The 19,056-nt window shown below is 58.4% G+C and overlaps 1 protein-coding gene and 1 long non-coding RNA gene across 8 annotated transcripts in view; one reads left to right on the top strand and one right to left on the bottom strand.

Annotated features, from left to right (window-relative positions):
• Positions 1-7,961: 7,961 nt before the first annotated feature.
• LOC127485443 (uncharacterized) lies at positions 7,962-18,570 on the bottom strand. Of its 2 annotated transcripts, XR_007912499.2 has the most exons (3): positions 18,438-18,570; positions 14,541-16,430; positions 7,962-10,047 (listed from the first exon to the last, which is right to left on the bottom strand). It is a non-coding gene; the product is annotated as an uncharacterized lncRNA (long non-coding RNA). The 2 variants fall into 2 exon arrangements; XR_011382805.1 differs by lacking the exon at positions 18,438-18,570 and having other exon boundaries at positions 14,541-18,300.
• The window catches only part of TSC1 (TSC complex subunit 1), a 64,329-nt gene continuing 63,813 nt past the window's right edge, over positions 18,541-19,056 (top strand). For 3 of the 6 annotated variants that reach the window (XM_070058378.1, XM_070058370.1, XM_070058360.1), the window contains exon 1: positions 18,541-18,680. The gene's annotated coding sequence lies outside the window, so the exon portion shown is untranslated. Of the gene's footprint in view, positions 18,710-19,056 lie in introns of all 6 variants that reach the window. The other 3 variants (XM_070058379.1, XM_070058365.1, XM_070058366.1) reach the window with 2 other exon arrangements.

Below are 19,056 nucleotides of genomic sequence, written 5' to 3'. Positions count from 1 at the left end.
GTGCCCACGAGGCGCCAGGCGCTGGGGTTTGTCTCGCTCCATTCCTGCTGCTGTAGCAAAACGTACCATGGGAGAGGCACCACGGGGGCTGGCAGTGGTGGTGCATTTAAACCACTGCGTGCAGCGCCTGTGTCCCAGCCGCCCCCTGCTAGTGCGCCCGGGAAAGCAGCGGAGGACGGGGCAAGTGCTTTGCCCCTGCACCCACAGGGGAGACCCAGCTGGAGTTCCAGGCTCCTGACTGCTGGGACTGTTTGCAGAGTAGACCAGCCCTTGGAAGATTCTGTCTGTCCCTCGTGTGTGTGTGTGTGTGTGTGTGTGGCTTTGCCTTTCAAATGAATCAATAAAATCTTTAGGAGAAAATGAAGAGCAGACATTCACGGTTCAGGGAAGGGGAGTTCAGGGTCAAGTTCGCAGCAGGTGCTGTGTCCCGGGAAGGAAGGCTTGCTCTCTGCGTCAAGATGGCGCCTCTGCTGCTGCCTCCTTGCAGTGAGGAAGGGGAAGGGCAGAAAGCACTCAGGCTGTGTCCTTAGCTGGCGGGAGACACGGAAGGAGCAAGGGCCAACCCCCCCCCCCCCCCCATCAGCACTAATCCACAGAACCCTCCTGGCTTCAGCGCCCCCTACAGCCCCCAGTCTTAACTCCCGCGCTGGGGGGCCTGGGTTCCAATGGGAATTGAGGGCAGGCATGCTTACTCCACAGTGGGTTTCAAACAAGAACAAGACAGGAGCCCTCGTGAGCTCCTGCCTGGTCTGGGAGGTGGGACAGAGCACCCTGAAACTTACAATTCGGGGCGACAAGGGCTGCGACGGAATGCCAAGGGAGTGCGGGGCATGTGGGAGTGGACCAGGAATGGAGAGTCGGTGGAGGAGCTGATCTCCCGGCTGATGCCCAGGCTGACTTAGCATGGAGGGAGGCAGGGCAGGTGTCTAAAAAGAGGAAGAGCGTGTGCAGAGAGCCAGAGGCCAGCGAGCCGACGGCGGCCACGTTCAGTGTGGGCAGAGCTCAGAGACGGCAGATGAAGGGGGGGGGGATCCCAGAGGGGGAAGAGGGAGCCTAAAGGATTCTGCTGCCTGCAACCACTTCTGGATTCTGGCCTTGCTGGGGCCTGGTGAGAGAGACGGCAGCTCCCCGAAGGCAGGTACGCTCTGGGTCCTCCCTCAGCACGTGGGCTGGGCCGTGGCCAACACAGGCCTGCAGGAATCCCTGGGCAACACGGAGACCCACAGTGGGCAGGGGCCTCACAGAGACGGCTGTGCCAGTGCAGGTGGGCTCAGCAGGCTCTGGGTGGCAGGACGAGGTGGATGTGTCGTGCTGTGTGGCACCGGGGTCCTGCTCTGGCCAGCTCCACCTGCCGTTAGCTGTGAGATAGTGGGCCCCTTTCTGGCCTTGGCCACAGAATATTGCAATCTTAAGCTGAAAACCACTAGTCCCGGGGCGGGGGGGAATACAAGGATGGATTCTGTGTTTCCTGCCCTCTGGGGTCCTCGACTCTCGGCTCTGTCCTACTGCGCATGTGTTGAACGGTGACCACAGTGTGCAGCAGGAAGGGACGTGGGAAGCTTCAACTCAGCCATTGGATTGCGGAGCGTTTCTCAAGTCCCTGCTGCTCCCCAGGGGCAGCCAGTAACCCAACAGCGCGGACCCCCAAACGCACCTGCTTCCGCGGGGCGGCAATTCGCCGCATCGCCACACGGTGGCGCTCCCGCTCCCCTTTCCTTTAGCCTAGATGCTGTGTAAGTTTTAAGAGCAGTAACGAGGGGCCCCTCGCCTTGGGCAGCCACACAGTAAGAGAACTCCCCCAGCCTGCAAACTCGGCCCTTCCAGGCTCCTGCTCAGGTGGGGGTGGGACCCTGGGGTGAGGTTCCAGCTTGCATCCACTCCAGGAAGTGGGTGGCCAGGCTGTCTCAGGGGACAGGATAGGAGAGAGGGGGCTGGGAGAAATTGGGGGAAGCGATTCTAGGGGCACTGGGCCTGGGCATGGCTGGGCTCCAGCTCGGTGGTCCTGCCTGCTGCCTGCCAGCACCTCGGCTGGGCATCCAAGGGTCACTCACGGGTTAAGAAAGAACCGGACAGCAACGGGTCCAGCTGCTGGGTGGGCGGAAGGCCAGGTTCTCGCCAGTGCGTGAAGGACTCCAAGGACAAAGGGTGGGATTTATTAGCAAAGCAGAACCGCACGCTGCAGAGGGAAGGTGGGCGGCAGAGGTGAGCCCCGAGGGCCTGGGCGCCCCTTTCTGTGGCATCGAGGCTCTGGGGCTGCTGCTTTGGGTGGGACTTTCCAGGAAAGAAAGGAGATGGCCAGGCATTTTGGGACTTCCCGTCTGCTGGTCTCAGACGAGCTGGTGTCAGGTGCATGATGGGAGCAGGAGTGTCTGCTAGGCTTGCTGACGACTCCTGTGTTCATGTCTTCTCGGGATAGCCACAGAACTCCTGCCTGGAGGCTGCAGAGACGGCGGAGGACACGTGGGTTTCTCCCGCCTCTGGTTACGGCGACTAGTGCTCCTCCCAGCAAGCCGTGTGCATGCATGTGTAGCATGTACATGCCTCTCTATGTGCATGTATTTGCATGTACATACGTGCACGCACTGTGCGCATGTACACACGTGTAATGCATCTGCATGCACTGTGTACACGCATGTGCATTGCATGTGTGTGCGTGTGTGTATGTGTACATATGCACGTGTGTGCTGTGCATCTGCACGTGTTTATACATGGCCGTGTGTGCATGTGTGTGTGTGGCATGCATCAGCCAGCCTGGAAAGAGCAGCCGTCTCCCAGTGATGGGTCCTCACATCCCTCCGTCAGGGCCCCACGAGTGCCTGGGCCAATTCAGCGAGCAGGAAGCCCTGTCTCCCCCGCGTCCTGCCTGGTCTGGGGGCTTTGGGCCTGGGGCTTCAGCTCCCAGACCTAGGAAGGGAAGCTCACAGGAAAGGGACGTGCAGGGGGGAGGGAGGAGGCTGCGGGGGCCTCAGGGAACGCGGACCCCTCAAGGAAGAAGAGAAGCGGAAGCCCCGCCTTCCCTCCCACATGCTGGGCGCTGTCTCAACCCCACCGGGGCCAGGAAGGAGCGGGAGGGGGCCGGGTCATCACCCAGGAAGGAGCGGGAGGGGGCTGGTCATCACCCGGGGCTCGGCCGCCAGAACCGCACCGCTGTTGCGTGTATTTTGCAGGTGCCGGCTGTCTCTGGATTGGAATTCCCTGGAGGAGGAGCCCTCTCGCCAGCCACCCTGACCTGCAGGGGCTCTCCTCCCCCACCTCCGCCACCAGCACACAGGGTAGGGGTGCCGCCAGGCTGGTCCCGTGGCCACAGGCGCACTGCGTGGACGTGGCCTGTCCACGTGTTGCCAAGGGAGGAAGACGCTTGTCTTGTGCTCTCGGGGAAACAGAAAAGAGTGGTCGGTAAGCCCAGATCAGGGGGCGACCCCAAAAAGCATTGGAGGCAAGGTCTGGACACGCGTCTTCCTAGCCGCACTAGTCGCCGTGACCAGAGGCGGGAGAACCCCGCGTGTCCATCCACGGATAGGACGGAACAGGACGGAAACACAGCGGGATGCTATTCGGCCTCGGGGAAGACAGCTCTGACACTTGCTATGATGCACGTGTCACAAACATCGCGAGGTTCCACTTACGCGGCGGAACACAGCGAGCTCAGAATCCCAGAGGCAGGAAGTAGAATGCCGGTGCCGGGGCGGGGGTGGGGGCCCGGAGCTGGCGGAATTTCAATCCACCGGAGTCGGATGGCGTTGGCGATGGCTGCACAAAGGCATGGCAGTCCTCGGTGTCACCCAGCAGGACCCACCTGCAGACCACCAGGATGGAGTTTTATGTTGTGTGAGCACACACACACACACACACACTCACACACGCCCAAGGCCTCCACAGTCCCGGGTGGGAAAAGAACAGGTCAGGGTCTCCCACGTCTCTCCACTCAGCATTTTAATTTTATTTAAAATTAATGAAATGTGCAGATTTATACATTTTTTTCGACAGGCAGAGTTAGACTGTGTGAGAGAGAGAGAGACAGAGAGAAGTCTTCCATCTGCTGGTTCACTCCCCAGATGGCTGCAATGGCCGGAGCTGTGCTGATCCGAAGCCAGGAGCCAGGAGCTTCTTCCAGGTCTCTCATGTGGGTGCAGGGCCCAAGCACTTGGGCCATCCTCCACTGCCTTCCCGGGCCACAGCAGAGAGCTGGACTGGAAAAGGAGCAACCAGGACAGAATCCGGCGCCCCAACCAGGACTAGAACCCGGGGTGCCGGCGCTGCAGGTGGAGGATTAGCCTAGTGAGCCGCGGCGCCAGCCGATGTATACATATTTTTAAATTGACTAATTTGAAAGGCATTTATAATACATATCTATATATTTGTTAAGATTTATTTATTTATTTGGAAGGCAGAGTGACAAAGAAGGGGAGACAGATTGAGAGAGAGAGAGATCTTCCATCCGCTGGTTCACTCCTCAAAGGGCTGAAACGGCTGGGGCGGAGCCAGGCCGAAGCCAGGAGCCCGGCGCTGCAGCCGAGCCCCCCGTGCAGGTGCGGGGGCCCAAGCACTCGGGCCATCTGCTGCGCTTTCCCAGGCCAGCCGGGACATGAGCTGGATGCCGGTGTTGCAAGCGGCACCTTCACCCCTTTCCATCTTTGAAAATGTTTCGAATTTTTGTTCTGAGAAAGTTAACAGACCGTGACTAGGGGTCACCCCCATGCGCAGCAGTCAGTGCCCACCCAGTCGGCTCTGTAGGCATCGTGTCTGAGCACACGCTGGGGCGCTCAGGACGTGCCCGTCCCTGGGCGTGCATCTCCCGAAGACAGGTGACTTCTGCCCCCACCTCCACCTGCGAGGTCGCTGTGGCACCCGAGAAGGCCACGGGGGCCGGCACTGCCGCATCAGGGCGCGGCCAGGTCCCAGCGCGGCGTCGGCGGCTGGACAGCGCCCCCTGCCGCCTTCCTCGGGTGTTGGCTTCGCCCCCTTGAGAACCCACGCGGGTATCGGAGGTGCCACGGTTGTCTGCCTGTGTCTCCCTGGGGCCGCTGACCTGGTTCCTTCGTCCCTCGCATCCTGAGAGTCAGCCCCAAGGTTTGGTGAGATTCAGGCTGGGGGTGTCAGGCAGGGGCTCCCAGAGGACCCCTCACAGGAGGCTGAGAAGTGACCCGTGGGGCGGAACTCTGTCAACCTCCCCTGCATCCACTGCTGATCCAAACAAAGTGGAGAATTTTCTAATTCCACCATTCCTTCTACATTTATGATTTTTTTAAGTTTTTTTTTTTTTAATTTTTTAACAGGCAGAGTGGACAGTGAGAGAGAGAGACAGAGAGAAAGGTCTTCCTTTGCCGTTGGTTCACCCTCCAATGGCCGCCGCGGCCGGCGAGCTGCGGCCGGCGCACCGCGCTGATCCGATGGCAGGAGCCAGGAGCCAGGTGCTTTTCCTGGTCTCCCATGGGGTGCAGGGCCCAAGCACTTGGGCCATCCTCCACTGCACTCCCTGGCCACAGCAGAGAGCTGGCCTGGAAGAGGGGCAACCAGGACAGAATCCGGCGCCCCAACCGGGACTAGAACCCGGTGTGCCGGCGCTAAGTTTTTTTTTTTTTAAAGTCAGAGTTACACAGAAAGAGAAGGAGAGGCAGAGAGAGAGAGAGAGAGAGAGATTCCACCCCTGGTTCACTCTCCAGATGGCTGCAATGGCCAGAGCTGTGCCGATCTAAAGCCAGGAGCCAGGAGCTTCTTCTGGGTCTCCCACGTGGATGCAGGGTCCCAAGGACTTGGGCCATCTTCCACTGCTTTCCCAGGCCATAGCAGAGAGCTGGATCCGAAGTGGAGCAGCCAGAACTAGAACCGGCGCCCATATGGGATGCCAGTGCTGCAGGTGGCAGCTTTACCCTCTATGCCACAGCGCCAGCCACATGATTGATTGATTGACTGATTTTATAAGTGCAAAGAACTTTCTCTTATTCACTGGGGCTGAACGTGGTTCTTCCAGTCGAGAGTGTCACCGATCAGTCTTTTCTCCAATTGCTGGTGTTCGTAGCGAGGTGGCGACATGGTTGGGTTCTCTTTCCGCTCTTTCTTGCATTTGAGTATCCACTTGAACTCACAGGTTTCTGCTTGCTCAGTGTTTCACGTTCAGTTGCAAGAAGGCCTTCTCGTGCCAGTGTGTGCGCTGCTTCTGCTGTAACGATGGCCACGGGCTGGGCGGCCTCGGGCAGCAGGAAGTGGCTCTGCTGGCTCTGGAGCCCAGGGCCAAGTGGAGATGTCAGGGGGGCTGCGGGGGGGACGCGCCCCAGGCGGCCGCCTCTGCCGGTCCCTCGCGGCCGCTGGCGCCCTCTGGCGTTCCCTGCTGGATGAAATACCGAGGCCGGGGCGCTTCATCCAGAGGCTCACTCAGCACACATCTGGGAGCGCCGGGAAACCATCTCACGCGGGGGAGGAAGCCAGACAGCAGGGACCTTGCCCGTTTTATAGGAAACCGGGCGACGCGCCCAGTGACTGAATCATCTGCTGAGCCCCAGCCCTCAAAGGCACCACCTTTAAAACTGCACCACGCGGGGCATGACGCTGGCATCCCATGTAGGAGCCGGTCCATGTCCCGGCTGCTCTGTTCCAATCTAGTTCTCTGCTGTGGCCTGGGAGAGCAGCAGAGGATGGCCCAAGTGTTTGAGCCCCTGAACCCACGTGGGAGACCCGGGTGGAGCTCCTGGCTTTGGCCTGGTCTAGACCAGGCCGTTGCAGCCATCTGGGGATGAACCAGCAGATGGAAGAATCCTCTCTTAATGTAACTCTTTCAAATAAATAATAAATCTTTAAAAAAAGAGGAAATTATGCCGTCTAGGAGACAACAGAGTATCTTCACAAAGCTGAGAGAGGGGGACCAGTGTCGCGGCATAGTGGGTTATGCTGCCACTTGGGGTACCAGCAAGTGACAGTCCCAGCTGCTCCCTGCTAATGCATCCTGGAAAAGCAGTGGAACACAGCTCACGTGTTCAGGGCCCTGCACCTCGTGTGCGACATCAGGATGGAGTTTAGGCTCCTGACTTAGCTCTCTGTCACTCTGTCTTTCAGTAAATAAATAAATAAATAAATAAAACCAATGGGGCCAGTGCTGTGGCATACTGGGTGAAGCTGTTGCCTGCAATGCCAGCATCCATATGGGCTCCAGTTCGAGTCCCGGCTGCTCCACTTCCAATCCAGCTCCCTAATGGCCTGGGAAAGCAGCAGAAGGTGGCCCAAGTGCTTGGGCCCCTGCACCCACGTGGAAAACCAGAAGAAAATCCTGGCTCCTGGCTTCGGCCTGGCCCAGCCGCATTGTGACCATCTGGGGAGGGAACCAGCACATGGAAGATCTCTCTCTGTCTCTCCCTCTCTCTCTGTAACTCTTTGAAAAAAAAATCTTTAAAAAAATTGAAAGAAAGGAATTGTCAGCCTAGAATTCTATACTCAATGAAAATACCTTTCAAAAATAAATGTGAAATACACTTTTTCAGACAAATGAAGGTTCAAAGATTCACGACAAGCTCACATTATAAGGAGTGTTAAAGGATAGGGTTGGCATTGTGGCATAGTGGGTAAAGCCACCGCCTGCAGTGCTGGCAGCCCACATGGGTGCCGGTTGGAGTCCCAGTTCCTCCACTTCCAATCCAGCTCCTTGCTAAAGTGCCTGGAAAGCAGTGGAGGATGGCCCAAGTGCTTGAGCCCCTGCACCCGCGTGGGAGATCCCAAAGAAGCTCCTGGCTCCTGGCCCAGCCCAAATCATTACAGGCATCTGGGGGTGAACCAGTGGATGGAAAATCTCTTTCTGTATCTCTTCTCTCTGTAACTCTTTCAAACAAATAAATTTTTTAAAAAGAAAAAAATGTTAAAGGAACTTCTTTAAGTAGCAAGAGTATGATTCCAGACAGAAACTTGAATCCATGCCCCCCCCCCAAAAAAAGAATGCTGGCAATGTTAAATATGTAAAGAACTACAACATTTACAACATTTTTTCTGTTTATTTCTTTAAACATAATCGCTTATTTAAAAACAATAACAATGGGGCAGGTGTTGTGGCCCAGCGCATGAAGCCACAGCCTGCAACGCCAGCCTCCCATATTGGAGCAGCAGTTTGAGTCCCGGCTGCTCTGCTTCCAATCCAGCTCCCTGCTGATGCGCCTGGTAAAGCGGCAGAAGATGGCCAAGTGCTTGGATCCCTGCACCCACATGGGAGAACCAGCTGAAGCTCTTAGTTCCTGGCTTTGGTCTGGCCCAGTCCCAGCTTCTGTGGCTATTTGGGGGGTACACCAGTAGATGAAAGATCCCACCTCTCAATTAAATACATATTTAAAACAATGTTTCGTGGTGCTTGCAACCTATGTAGCAGCAAAACCCATGACAACAGTAGAACAGAGAACAGGAGGCAGGAAACAGAAGGAGAGTGATACAAGGTTTGTAAATTCAACTGACCTGTAATACTAGCCATTGCACAGAGAAGGTAATGAGTTATGGATACATATTGTTTTTTTTGACAGGCAGAGTGGACAGTGAGAGAGAGAGAGACAGAGAGAAAGGTCTTCCTTTTCTGTTGGTTCATCCCCCAATGGCCACTGCAGCCAGTGTACCACGCTGATCCGAAGCCAGGAGCCAGGCGCTTCCTCCTGGTCTCCCATGGGGTGCAGGGCCCAAGGACTTGGGCCATCCTCCACTGCACTCCCTGGCCACAGCAGAGAGCTGGCCTGGAAGAAGGGCAACAGGGACAGAATCTGGCGCCCCGACCGGGACTAGAACCTGGTGTGCCGGCGCCGCAAGGCGGAGGATTAGCTTAGTGAGCTGCGGCGCCGGCCCAGAACTGTTTCATTTCCAGTTGACATGAACAGATACCAAGAAAAACCAACCATCAAAACCAGGGCAGACTTTCGGCCCAGGGGTTAAGGTGCCACCTCCTGCATCACAGTGCCTGTGTTCAACGCCGGGCTCCCTTCCTGAGGCCAGCTTCCGGCCAGTGCAGGCCTGAGAGGCCGTGGTGACGGCCCTGCACCCACATGGGAGACCTGGGCTGGGTTCCTGCTCCTGGCCCCTGCTGGGAGCTACTGTGGGCACTTGGGGAGTGAACCAGCAGAGGGGAGCTCTGTCTCTCTCTCTCTCTGATTCTCTACCTCATAACCAAATAAGTAAACAATAAGTGACGAACTATTAGTGTAAGTGACGAACTATTAGAATCAAAGAGTTCAACTAGATGTAAGAACCTAACAAAAAAATCAACAAGAATTTCTCTACTTCAGTGATAACCAAGCCTAAACTAAAAAACTCAGAAACGCACAAAATTAAGATTAGGAACTACACAGTGCCTGGTACCGAACGCTAACAGGCGAGGCCACTGGAGAGGGTGGAGAGCCCTCGGACAGTGCCCGGTTTGGGGGCTTCAGTGTGGGCCCAGGGGCCTGTGTGCTGGACGCTTGGTCCGCAGCGTGGGGTGCTGAGGTGGGGCAGGTGCAGCGGGTGGAGCCTGCTGGAGGGTGACTGGGTGCTGGAGTCTTCCCTCGGAGGAGATCAAGTCACTCTCACGGGACCCAGGCAGTGCCTGTGAGCGAGCTGGGACAGTGATGTTAACCACGGTCTCCGTCCCGGTCTCTGGCTTCCTGTCATGTGGTGTAGCCAAGGAGGCTCTCGGCAGAGGCCAACTCCAGGGAGCAGCCTGACCTTGGACGTCCAGCCTCCGAATCTGTGAGCTGCATAAACGGCTTTTCTCTTGCAAGTGCCCGGCCTCGGGCATTTCTCGATAGCGACAGAAAATGGAAGAACACAGTGATGCAGATCTGACACAGGGGTGGGTGGGGGGCTGTGAGGAGGAGTCCCACAATGCACTGCAGTCTCAGGAGAGGGCCCCTCAGTCAGATGATGCGGCCTCCAGCTGACGCCCCCCACCTCAGAAGGACTGGCCTCCATGAGGATCCCTGTGGTTGCTTGGCCCCTGGCCGAGAGAGGTCGCGGATGTGTGACCCTGTTGCAAGTGTGGCCGCGGCAGCTGGGGCCTCCGTCAGCTGGCAGGAGGCAGGACTGACCCACTTTCTTGGCCTTCACAGAGATCTAAAAGTGAAACACGAAATATAAAGAATATCAATACATAGAACACTCAAGAATGATTTTTTATGACAAAGTGTAGGAAAAGGCAAAACCTCAAAAACCCAAAGTATAATGCTGGTTTTGGCAGCATTGACATAAAACTGGAACTGAAACACTCACACACACACACACATGCATACACACACGTACAGACATGCGCGCACACACATGCACACCCACACACACACACGCACGCACACATGGGGAAGCCCGGCCACTGCATTAGCAGGACCTGCATGTCTGTGGTGCTTCCTTACTTAAAAGAAAATGAAAAAGTTACTAAGAGCAAGCAAAAATAACCAAAATTGAAGGACCAAATTTATACCTAATGTTACTATTATTTTTTAATTTGGGAGGCACAGAGACAGAGACCGACACACAGTCCTCCCCTGGTTCACTCCCTACATGCAATGACTGGGGCTAGGCCAGGCTGAACCCAGGAGCTGGAAACTGAACCCAGGCCTCCCACGTGGGTGGCAGGAATCCATCTGCTGGAGCGTTTACCACTGCCTCCCAGGGTCTACACCGGCAGGAAGCTGGAATCGGCAGCCCAGGCTGAGAATCAAACCCAGGCACTCTGGTAAGTGATGTGGGGTAACTTCTGGGCCAAACACCCCACTCCCATTATCTCCTCCCTTCCTCCCTCCCTCCCTCCCTCCCTCCCTCCACCCCTCCCTTCTTTCCTTTTCATTTATTTGAAAGGCAGAGTGGCAGAGAAAGAGAGAGAGACAGGGAGACCTTCCATCTGCTGCTTCACTCCCCAAAGGCCTTATAGGTCAGGGCCAGGCAAGGCCAAAGACAGGAAGCCGGGCTTCCCACACGGCTGGCAGGAACCCGAGCACTGAGCCATCACCCGCCTCCTCTGACCTGCCCTGGCAAGAGGCTGGAGCCAGGCGCTGAACCCCAAGCATGCTGATGTGGGATGCAGGCGTCTTGATTACCACACGCCCACTCCCCAAATATATTTTTAAACATTGGTTTAAAAAGTTACTTGATTTATATTTTTCATCTGCCTCTTTAGCCTGTTCTAATGCCACGTGATTCAGTTATAACTATGACAAGCATTAGTCTCAATAAATTTAGGGTTAGGCTAAACAAAGTCAAAAAGAAAAAGAGGTGAATCTGATGGCTCCAAAATTCATAACTCTTTTCCACTGAGATACAATATAGACAGCTGATAGGTGCGATACCAGACTGGGAGGAGAGAGTTGAAACGTCTACAGCCAACAAGGGACACGTGCGTGGAACATATAGGGTACTCCAGCAAATCAACAGGAGAAGATCCTAACTCCACTGGGAAAACAGTCAAGAGACAGGAACTAGCAATTTACAGAGAGTAACACACAAGACGCCAATAGCACAAAAATGCTCCACTCATCATATCAAAGCGAGGCTCACACGTCACTCTGGCCCTGTTATATAGAAACAATTACAGAGTTGGTCGTTACCAAGTGTTAGCAAGAATACACAGGTACTTTTGTGGACTTCTGATGGGAGCAGAGACTCGGGCAGTGGTGTACCGGGGGGCACTTGGAAACTTGCAGAAAATGTGATTAAAAGATAAGCTTATTTTGTTGCAAAAATTTTTTTGAAGTCCATAGACAGTTTTTTCATAGTATGCATTTTCCATGAACTTAAAAATTTTAATTTCAAAATTTGAGATATGGAGAGAGAAACATCCATCTATTGGTTCACTTCCCGAACGCCCACAACCCCTGGGACCAGACCATGAAGAATACGCGGACTAGGAACTCCGTCCAGGTCTCCCATGTGATGGGAAGCACCCGTCCACCACCTGCTGCCTCCCAGGTGTGCATCAGCAGGAAGGTGGAATCAGGAGTGGCGCTGAGAATGAACCCAGGCACTCCTGTATGGGCAGGCAAGCATTTTTGTTAGTGTCTGAACTCCCAGGCCATAGGCCCGCTTCTTCATGAGCTTTCTGAAGACTCCTAGTGTATTTTTTTTTAAGATGGCTTTTTTTTTTTTTTTTTTGACAGGCAGAGTGGACAGTGAGAGAGAGAGACAGAGAGAAAGGTCTTCCTTCTGCTGTTGGTTCACCCTCCAATGGCCGCCACGGCTGGCTTGCTGCGGCCGGTGCACCGCGCTGATCCGATGGCAGGAGCCAGGTACTTATCCTGCTCTCCCATGGGGTGCAGGGCCCAAGCACTTGGGCCATCCTCCACTGCCCTCCCGGGCCACAGCAGAGAGCTGGCCTGGAAGAGGGGCAACTGGGGAAAGAATCCGGCGCCCCGACCGGGACTAGAACCCGTTGTGCCGGCGCCGCAAGGCGGAGGATTAGCCTAGTGAGCCGCGGCACCGGCTTGACTCCTAGTGTATTACAAGTAAATCCACGAACCCCAAGACCCTCAGCTTTACCCCTGGCTAGGTATCCCAGAGAAATTCTCGGCGAATCCACCAGGGGAGAAGTGCGGGGACATCCCTCACCATGTTGTCACTGACGGCAGTGTGGCGTGGCTCCTGGGGAGATGGAGGCACTAGGATAGATCACATTACGGAGTCACTGCCAGCAGTTAGGGGCTACAGGCCAGGGGGACACAGAGCAACGTGGACGGAGCTTCCACACGTAATGCAGAATGGGGAAGATGGCCAGAAACAGATCACTGGCTACACCAAGATCTCACTGATACAGGGTAAACACACGCACCCTGCAGGGGCCCACAAAGGCTAAAAGATGCTTGTCACAGACGTTAGAATGGCTACTTACGGGACAGGCGGGAACTAGACGTGGGGAAAGACGATAAAAGGGAATGAGCAGGGGCCGGCATTGTGGCTCAGTGGGTTAACGCCCTGGCCTGAAGCGCCGGCATCCCATATGGGTGCCGGTTCAAAACCCAGCTGCTCCACTTCCAGTCCAGCTCCCTGCTTTGGCCTGGGAAAGCAGTAGAAGATGGCCCAAGTCCTTTGGGCCCCTGCACCCACGTGGGAGACCTGGAAGAAGCTCCTGGCTCCTGATCAGCACAGCTCCGGCCATTGCCACCATCTGGGGAGTGAACCAGTTGATGGAAGACCTCTCTCTCTCTGCCTCTCCTCTCTCTGTGTAACACTTTCAAATAAATAAATTAATCTTTAAAAATACACACACACACACAAAAAGGGAATGAGCAGGTGCACAGTGAGAGGGCCCCTTTCTTTTTTTTTTTTATTTTTTGACAGGCAGAGTGGACAGTGAGAGAGAGAGAGAGAGAGAGAGAGAGAAAGGTCTTCCTTTTTGCCGTTGGTTCACCCTCCAATGGCCGCCGCGGCCGGCGCGCTGAGGCCGGCGCACCGCGCTGATCCGATGGCAGGAGCCAGGAGCCAGGTGCTTTTCCTGGTCTCCCATGGGGTGCAGGGCCCAAGCACCTGGGCCATCCTCCACTGCACTCCCTGGCCACAGCAGAGGGCTGGCCTGGAAGAGGGGCAACCGGGACAGAATCCGGAGCCCCGACCGGGACTAGAACCCGGTGTGCCGGCGCCGCTAGGCGGAGGATTAGCCTAGTGAGCCGCGGCGCCGGCCGAGGGCCCCTTTCACAACCCATGGACGATCATGTGACCAACTCAGCCCTTGGCACCTGTTAGAGCCTGAATTTACTGCCCAACCCCACACTGAAATCCTAGCCCACTGCAGATGTAATCCGTTCAGATGAGATTACGGATGCGTTGGGGGTCAGGGATATAACACCCACATCCCGTGTTGGAGCATCGGTTTGCGTCCAGCTCTCTCCTGCCCCAGTTCCCTGCTAACACACCTCAGAAGGCTGCAGATGATGGCCCAAGCCCCCACCACACCTGGATGGAGTTCCTGACTCCTGGCTTCAGCTGGGCCCAGACATGCTGCTGCAACCATCTGGGGAATGAACCGTACATGGGAGATTCTCTCTCTTTCCCTCCATTACTCTGCCTTTCAAATTAAGTACGGAAAGCAAATAGGGTGGGATCCCAATTAAATACACCTGTTGTCCTTATAATAGGGGAGAGGGGGGAACTCGGGCGCCAAGACCGACACCAGGGAGAGCCCATGTGAGTGCAACGGTGTAGGTCAGAGGGATGTGTCTCAAGCCGAGGGGCACCCAAAACTTCCAGCTGACCTGAAGCTAGGAGGGAGGCCTGGACAGATTCCAGTGTGCAGCCCTGGGGAGGAGCCAACACGGCTGACACCTTGACTTCCAATAAACCCCCACGTGCAAGCCACTGCATTTGTGGTGCTGTTTCAGCACCCAGGTCTCCCGAGTCAGTGCACGAGGGGAGCCGACTGGATCTCAGGGAGCGTCGGGCCTCCCACAGGAGCACTGACGTCAGAGCTGGCAGCCACGGCGCCACTTAGCTCCCTGTGGGCACCAACGCTCCCTGCTCCCCCTCAGTCTTGAAGGGTTTTCCTTACGGTTGGTCCAAGGACCCCCCTCCCTTTATTCGATGAGCAGACTGACAGAGACAGAGACACCTTCTGTCTGCTGGCTCACCTGGGCCACCTCCCACTGCCCTTTGCAGACCCACGAGCAGGGAGCTCTGACGAGGACGCTGGCTTTCAACCTTGGCGTCTGACCTTGAACTAGCACACCTCCTGGGGACAGCAGAGAGAGCCTTGAGAGTTTGGAGGGAGACAGGCCCACTCCTGCACACACACCGCAGGAAGCAGGCATTTCACGGCTGGCAGGTGCCCCTCCTCCCTCCTCCAGGTCCCGAGTTTTCCTAGCGGAAGTCACGTTGCAGCTGACTCCGGGCAGAACAGGTGTGAGCAGGTGTCACCCAGGTGAAGAAGGGAAGGCGTTCTTGGCCACCTCTGGGCTCACGTGCTGGTCAGGAACACTGCTCGGGGGAAGCGAACATGTTTTGAAGAGGCACCCAGGTACCTTCCAACAGGAGCAGCAGGTGTGGCCAGGCCTCACTGCCGTGAGCTGTTGTCCTGTGCTCTCCCGCCTCCCCAGGGCCCTGTGTTCCTCCTCACCAGGCCTGCTCCCCCGGGGGCATACCTGCTTCCCAGCAACCTCTTAGCTGCTCGTCCTGCTTCCTCTCTGCTGTCCAAGGTGCTGGATGCAAAGCCGTATGCCGGCCAACACAGCGCTGCCTTGTCGCACAACCCAGAGGGCGTGCACGTGGGGCCTGTGTTTAGGTGACCTGAATCCCCAGGAGCACAGCCGTTCGAATGGTGCCCCCTGGAGTTGTGCAGTCGCAAGCCTCAACCAATGCCCGGGGTCTCTCCTGCAAAGCAGCAGGAAGGAGAATCTGGCTGGCTCAGTGAGAAGCTTTTCAGGGGTGGACCCAGGCCCACTCAGCGCTGTGAGCACCCGTGAGTCCGGGGTGGTTCTCAGCGGGCAGCTCAGGCCGTGGGCACGTTCTCTCAGAAGGGGGTGCGGCATCAGCACACCTCAAAAGGGAAATTAAAAAGCCAGAGGTGCAAGTAGCTTTAGAGAAACAAACAGTGGGGAACTCCCTGGGCAGTGACGGCGGGGAGGCACTGTCACCTCTAGGGTTTGAGTGTGTGGGGGGGAGCCATTGCTAACACACAGGGGAAGCCGGGTGGGCAGTGACCGCAGGGAGGCACTGTCACCTCTAGGGGATGAGTGGGGGGGGGGGAGCCATTGCTAACACACGGGGGAGCAGGGTGGGCAGTGACCGCGGGGAGGCACTGTCACCTCTAGGGGATGAGTGGGGGGCATTGCTAACACACGGGGGAGCCGGGTGGGCAGTGACCGCAGGGAGGCACTGTCACCTCTAGGGTTTGAGTGTGTGGGGGGGAGCCATTGCTAACACACAGGGGAAGCCAGGTGGGCAGTGACCGCGGGGAGGCACTGTCACCTCTAGGGTTTGAGTGTGGGGAGCCATTGCTAACACACGGGGGAGCCGGGTGGGCAGTGACCGCGGGGAGGCACTGTCACCTCTAGGGGATGGGGGGGGGGGGAGCCGGGCAGCCCTGTGGGAAGGCTCTTTCTCCCTCCTCTGGCCCTGCCTCAACTTGGTCAAACGCAACAAGGAGGCACAGGCCGGCTCAGAAGGTGGGACAGCACGAGGCAGCCTAGACAGCGAAAGACCAGCACAGGGTGGGGAGCCGTGACGGACGGGGGAGCCGGCCTGAGCAGGGCAGGACCACGTCCTCGGAGGACACGGAGCTAGACAGTGAGGGGAAGGGACGGGACTGCGGGGGCCTTGGGCTCTGACCTACAGGAGCCGTGTACAAGGGCGGAGTGACCGGATGGGGGCCGCCCCGCAGGCAGCTGGAAGCTGAAGCCCAAGAACAGCTCAAACGGAGGACAGCAACCTGCATTTCTCTGTCTCTCTTTCCTCTTCTGGCCAGACTTCTTACTCAGTTTCCTGTGGGACAGGACAGAGGACCACGGCTCCCGGTGCCACTTCTGTGACCCTCAGAGGAAGAGAAAAACCTCTCTTTCAGCATCCACAGATAAGGACCCAGGGAAGCAGGCTGACCGGCCTGGCTCAAGTCCCATGTCCGACAACGCGCCAGTCAACCTGGTTAGATGATGGGGGCCTCTGCTTGGCCAGGCCTGGTCCGCGCGTGGTGGTCTGGGGGTGGTGCTATGCGCTCAGGCCGCGAGCACAGGAGGAATCCCGCAGGGGCGATCCGCTTCCTCATAAGGGGCACACACGCAATGACTGTCCACCACGGACATCAGCAGCACCCGTCCTGTACAGGGCTCCGCCTTGACGCGGGCCAGCCAGGAAGGCCCTGCCCCAGGGAGGCTGCAGGTGGCGCCTGGAGGTAGCTCTCTGATTGACATCTGTTTAGCAGAAATCAACCCAGCGGAGCGTACGCTACCCCCGCATGGCCGTCTCTGCCCCGGTGGTCCACGCTAAGACAATCACCGGTCCTCTTCCAGAGTAGGACGCGGGGACGGCCCCCTCGAGAGCCAGCAGTTGAGCTCTGCACCACGCTCTTCTGTGCAGTAGCAAGCATTCCTGCCGGGTGCGGCCAAGGAGGGGACAGGAGAGGAGGCCCCCAGAGCTCTGCCTGCCCCCTCCTCACTCTGAGCGCCCCCAGACCCTGGCGGTCCCAGGCGTCTCTGAACACGCCAGCGCCCTGCACTGCGGTGAGCGCAAAGCCGGGAGCCAGCTCCCGCGCCCCGGGGGCGCTGACAGAACCCCGAGCCCGCTCCCCACGCTATCCTCCAGCAAAATGAGCAGGGTGGACCCACCCGGGGAGTGACAGCTACTGCTGGCGAGCGCAGCAACAGGAAAACGAACGCGAACGGAAGCAGCGGCTGCGTTACGCACAGCGTCTTCCAGACACTCACGGAAAATGAGGATCACGAAGAGCCGCGCGGATTTTTAATTTTCTTTGCAAACGTTTGCTTTACTTCCATGTTCCCACACACACTTTGAGGTCCCTTTGTAGCTTTCCCGAGCCCACCCCGCACTCCCACGAACGAACGAGGCGTTACGACCCCAGGTCCCAGATGCAGAAGCCGAGGTTCGCCCCGTTAGCGCGATGGCTACAGCTGCCGTCAAAGCCCGGCCAGTTTCAATCCACAGATCTCGCCTCCGGGACCAGGCTGGACCAGCGCCCCCCACCCCCGGCCCAGCTCGTAAGCCTGTGCGTCCCTAAATTTCTGCTCAAAGTTCGTCCACGGCTCAGGGCCCAGGCCGGGCATCTGCTCGCCCAGAGCGCGTCCTTCGTCCTAACTCCCACGAGGGCGTCCTACCTGCCCTGGGCGACCCGCCGGCAGCCCCCGTGCACACCCCGGGCCCCAGCACAGGCTGCCCGGCCCCGCGGCCCGTTCGCTTCCCGGACGAAGGCGGTCAGCCGCCCACCAGGCGCCGGCTCCTGGGTGTCCTCTTCCCACGTCCCCAAACCCGCTTCGCCTTGGAAACCCAGCCCGAAGCCCCCGGCCGCAGTCCCGGCTCGGCCGCACCTGCGCGGCCCGGGGAGCAGGCGCCGCGGACCCTCGCCTCCCGCCCACCGAGCCGCGGCGGAACCGGGTGGGGGGCGCCGCCGCCCCGGGGCGCCTCGTCCCGTCTGGGTCGGTTCCCAGCGCCGCCAGGCCCGGGCGCGAAGCCGCGGCGTCCCGAAGGCGGAAGCCAGCGAGGCTCTCGGCGGACGGGGGCCGCCCTGGGCCTTGGCGTCGCCGCCCCTCCCGCGAGGGTCCACAGGATCCGCCCGGGCGGACCCGAAGGAGACCAAATCCGCCGGGATCGGGCCGCAGGGCGCCCGGCTGCAGCCTGTTTACGCCTCTGCCGCGGCGCCCGCCCGCCCGGCCCGTCACGTGACCGCCCCGCCCCGCCCCGCCCCCCGGGCTCTCGCGTGGCTCCTCCCGCCGCGCCGGCCCTTCTTTCTGCCTCCTTCGGAGTCACAAGATCGCTCAGCGGCCTCCTTTCGGGATCCTTCCGCCGTCCCCGCCCCCTACCTTAAAAACTCTCCTCGTCGCTTTGGCCGCCAGCCTGCGTCCCCTGAAATGAGCAGAGTGGCCTCTCCCGTCCGGCGGGGCTGCGGCCGGCGCTCATCCGTCCTTCGGTTCCCCAGGGAGGGCGGTGCTGGCCGGGGACTCTTTTTCGTGGCGGAGGGCGCCGCCGGCAGTGGACGTTTCACGACGGGGGGAGGTGCTGCGCGTCCAAGATGGCGGCGCCCTGTAGGCTGGAGGAACTGTGAGGTAAACAGCTGAGGGGGAGGAGACGGTGGGTGAGTATGGGGGTGTCTCCCCCCCTCCTTTCCACCGAGGTTTCTGGGGGCAGCCCTGGCACCATGACCCCAGTCTGCGAGGCGCTGGGGGGCGGGCGCGAGAGGTTGACGTGCTGGGAAGAAGACGCGGGGAAGGGGGATTTGGAGAGCCCGTCCCCTCCCTCTTATCTCGCGCTGTCCCCGGCGGGGACTTGGCGGGTCCCTGGGGAGGGGAGGGGGCCGGGCCGGGCTGTGGCCCCTTCCCGGCGGCCGAGGGGACGGCTGCTCCCCTTGGCCTCTGCGCCGAGGTCAGGAGCGAGGCGGCCCCTCCGCCTGCGCCGGACTCGTGGGGTGACAGGTCCACGCGG

The sequence above is a fragment of the Oryctolagus cuniculus genome, chromosome 1 (genome assembly GCF_964237555.1).
Source record: "Oryctolagus cuniculus chromosome 1, mOryCun1.1, whole genome shotgun sequence".
NCBI classification, from domain to species: Eukaryota; Metazoa; Chordata; class Mammalia; order Lagomorpha; family Leporidae; genus Oryctolagus; species Oryctolagus cuniculus.
The sequence above is the reverse complement of the archived record's forward strand: the minus strand, read 5'-3'. Positions and strand labels throughout refer to the sequence as shown.